Here is a 4,322-nt window from a genome sequence, read left to right as displayed (position 1 = left end):
CCAGCTATTCCCTGTTTGAGCTCATAAGCTGAAGAGTTTTCCTTAAAATGTTTATTCTTAAGTTTTGGCAGGAATTTTTAGTCAAGGCAAGGTAATTTTTCTCTCTTGCTCTTTTTTTTTTTTTTTTTTTTTTTTGAGAGAGAGACAGAGAAAGGGAGATTGAGAGAGATAATCCGAGCTGGGCATGGAGTCCGAGGCAGGTCTCAGTTCATGACCCTGAGATTATGACCCAAGCTGAGATCATGACCTGGGCTGAAAATCAAGAGTTGGAGGCCCAACCAAATGAGCCACCCAGGTGTCCCAAGTCAAGGTGATTTTTAATTACAAAATATATATACTAATGGAAAACACATGTTCAACGAAAAATAACCAAAGAGCTACCAAAAGGCATAATGTGAAAACTGTTTTCTATCCACCCATTGCTCAGACCCCTAATTGTCCTTTCCTCACGTCATCACTGTTACGTGTTTCTTGTTCTGTTTTCTGGAGATGTTCTATATACAAACAACCCTATATGGATAATGATCTTGTTTTTATTTTTTTGATTCATTTTCTTTTTTCTTTCCTTTTTCTCCTTTTTTTTTGTTTCCTTCCTTCCCCCATTTTTTACACGTATGAGTCTACTAATTTTTTTTTCATTTAACAAAGTATCTTGTATGATAATATAGGTCAGGGTTCTCCAATAAGATATATTATGGGGAATTATAAATTTCTTATAAGGACTTGTCTCACATGATTTTGGGGGCTGAGAAGTCCCAAGATTTGTAGTCAGCAAGACCCAGTACAAGCTGACATTTTGGTCTGAGACTAAAGGCTGGAAGAGGCAACTGTCCTGCTCAAATAGTCAGCTAGGAGGTATTCCCCTTATTTGTGGTAAGGTTGGCCTTTATGTACTCTTCAGGCCTTCAACTGATTGAATGAGGACTTTCTACCTTAGGAAGGACACTCCACTTTATGAGTAAAATGGTTTGGTAAACTGAGTTTCCAATTCACATGTTACTCTCATCCAAAACTACCCTGCAGACACACACAAAATAATGTTTGACCAAATATCTGGGTACTTCATGGCCCAATCAAGTTGACAAAAAGAATTAGCTATTAAAACTTATCTTCTATGAACAGACATTTCTGCAAAGAAGAAATCCAAATGGCCAAGAGACACATGAAAAAGTGCTCAACATCACTCGCCATCAGGGAAATGCAAATCAAAGTCACAGTGAGATACCACCTTACAGCACTCAGAATGGCTAAAATTAGCATGTCAGGAAATGACAGGTGCTGGCAAGGATGCGGAGAAAGGGGAACCCTACCACACTGTTGGTGGGAATGCAAGCTGGGGCAGCCACTCTGGAAAACAGTATGGAGGTTCCTTAAAACATTGAAAATAGAGCTACCCTATGACCCAGCAATTGCCCTACTAGGTATTTACCCTAAAGATACCAATGTAGTGATCCTAAGGGGCATGTACACCCAAATATTTATAACAACAATGTCCATAATAGCCAAACTATGGAAAGAGCCCAGATGTCCATCAACAGATGAATGGATAAAGAAGACATGGTATATTTATACGATGGAATAATACTCAGCCATAAAAAAATGAAATCTTGCCATTTGCAACAATGTGGATGGAACTAAAGGGTATTATGCTAAGTGAAATAAGTCAATCAGAAAAAGACAATTATCATATGATCTCTCTGATATGAGGAATTTGAGAGGCAGGGAAGGGGGTTCATGGGGGGAAGGGATGGAAAAATGAAACAAGATGGGACCGGGGAAGGAAACAAACCATAGGAGACTCTAAATCTCAGGAAACAAACTGGGGGTTGCTGGGGGGAAGGGGGATAGGGATAGGGTATCCGGGTGATGGATACTGGGGAGGGTGTGCTATCGTGAGTGCTGTAAATTGTGTAAGACTGATGAATCACAGACCTGTGCCTCTGAAATAAAACATTATATGTTAATTAAAAAAAAAAAAGAAAGAAAAGAAACTAGGCTTTGTAATGAAAACAAAAAACAAAAGCCTGTCTTATTCTTCTTTGTAATCATAATTTAAAAAAACAAACTTTTAGAGCGGTTGTAGATTCATAGAAAAATTTAGTGGGGTGTATGAAGATTTCCCATGTATTCCCTGCTACCACATATACACATGTACACAGCTTACTCCACTATCAATCTCTCCCATCAAAGTGGTACGCTTGTTGTAACTGATGGGTCTACATTGACAAAGTAGCATCACCCATGGTTTACGTTAGGTTCAATCTTGATACTGTACATCCCAGGGGTTTTGACAAATACGTAATGATGTGCATCCACCATCCTAGTATCATACAGAGTAGTTTCACTGCCCTAAAAATCCTCAATGTTTCACCTACTTATCCCTCTCTTTCTCTAAACCCCATATCCTCTTATAATATCCATAGCTTTGTCCTTCCTAGAATGTCATAGAATTGGCATCATATAATATATAGATTAGCTTCTTTTACTTAGTAATATGCATTTAAGGAGTCTGCATAGCTTTTCATGACTCGGTGGTTCAGTTCTTTTCAGTGATGAATAATATTCCATTTTTTGGATGTATCACAGTTTCTCTGTCATTTGCCTACTGATGGACATCTTAGTTGCTTCCAATTTTGGCAGTTAGAAAAGCTGCTCTAAAGATTTTTGTGTAGGTTTTGTGTGGATTAAAGTTTTCAACTCCTTTGGGTAAATATCCATGGGTACAAATTGCCGGGTCATGTAGTAAAAGTATGTCTAGTTTTGTTAGAAACTGCTGAACTGTCTTTCGAAGTGGCTGTACCATTTTGCATTCCCACCAGCAATAAATGAGAGTTCTTGCTGCTCCGTATTCTTGCCAGCGTTTGATCTTGTCACTGTCTTGGATTTTGGCGATTCAGGTAAGTGTATGGTGGTATCTTGTGGTTTGAATTTGCATTTCCCTGATGACATATGATGTAGGGAATCTTTTCATATGCTCATTTGTCACATGAATATCTACTTTGATGAGATATCTGTTAAAGTATTTGACCCATATTTTATTTTTTTAATATAATTTTTTAAATTTATTTGACAGAGATCACAAGTAGGCAGAGAGGCAGGCAGAGAGAGAGGAAGGGAAGCAGGCTCCCCGCTGAGCAGAGAGCCTGATGTGGAACTCAATCCCAGAACCCTGGGATCATGATCTCAGCTGAAGGCAGAGGCTTTAACCCACTGAGCCACCCAGGCACCCCTTGACCCATGTTTTAATTGGGTTGTTGATTTTCTTAATTTTGAGTTTTAAGAATTCTTTGTGTATTTTGGGTAATAGTCTTTTGGTAGATGTGTCTTTTGTGTGTCTATAGTTCTGTGTTTTATATTCAAGTCTGAGATCCGTTTTGAGTTTGCTTTTGTGATGAGTTCAAAGCCTGTGTCTAAATTTATTTTTTTCTTATGTTGATGTCCAGTTGTTTCATCATCATTTGTTGAAAAGATAATCTTTTCTCCATTGTATTGCCTTTGCTCCTTTGTTAAGGAGTTGACTATATTAATATGTGTGTGTGTATATATATATCTAATGTATATATTAGATATAAATATATAGTTTTAAAAAACTAAATATATATAGTTTTCCCAGTATGGTTCCTGAGTTTCGTGTCTCATTAAAAAACAGATCTTAATGGGGGCACCTGGGTGGCTCAGTCGGTTAAATGTCTAACTCTTGATTTCAGCTCATCATGATCTATGGGTCATGAGACTGGGTCCCTCATTGGGCTCCTTGCTCAGCAGGGAATCTGTTGGAGATTTTCTCTCTCTCTCTCTGTCTGCCCCCTTCCCCTTGCCTTGTTCTCAGGCTCTCTCTCTCAAATAAATAAATAAATAAATAAATAAATAAATAAATAAAGCTTAAAAAAAAGATCTTATATTTTGGTTATTTTGTTGTGTCATGTTTTCATGTTTTTAGGCATGGTTTTATATCGAATGGTAATTGAGAAATCATTGTTCAATTGTGTATTTGTAAAGAATTTATCAAACTCAAGTCCTTTTCCTGAGAAAGTATACTTTATTAATCTATCTGTCTTCCTTTACCTGTGGTTTTGATTCAGTGGAAAATAATTTTCTGTTAGGGATATCCAAACATGGAATCAAGTGGTTCTTGAGTACCTCTCTGTCCCTGAAATTGTTCAAATTGAAATTGTCTTGTGAATATTGGAAAGGGACTATTTCCTGCATGGTTGGGACAAAATATAGAGCAGGACAAGACAGGGCCAGGTGCTTAATTTTACATTTTCAAGTAGCATACTTAGGGAAGTAGAAAGCAATAGGTAAATTTAATTCAAAAATAC

Source organism: Lontra canadensis, unplaced genomic scaffold, assembly GCF_010015895.1.
Source record: "Lontra canadensis isolate GAN:19392208 unplaced genomic scaffold, GSC_riverotter_1.0 scaffold4, whole genome shotgun sequence".
NCBI lineage: Eukaryota > Metazoa > Chordata > Mammalia > Carnivora > Mustelidae > Lontra > Lontra canadensis.
The sequence above is the reverse complement of the archived record's forward strand: the minus strand, read 5'-3'. Positions refer to the sequence as shown.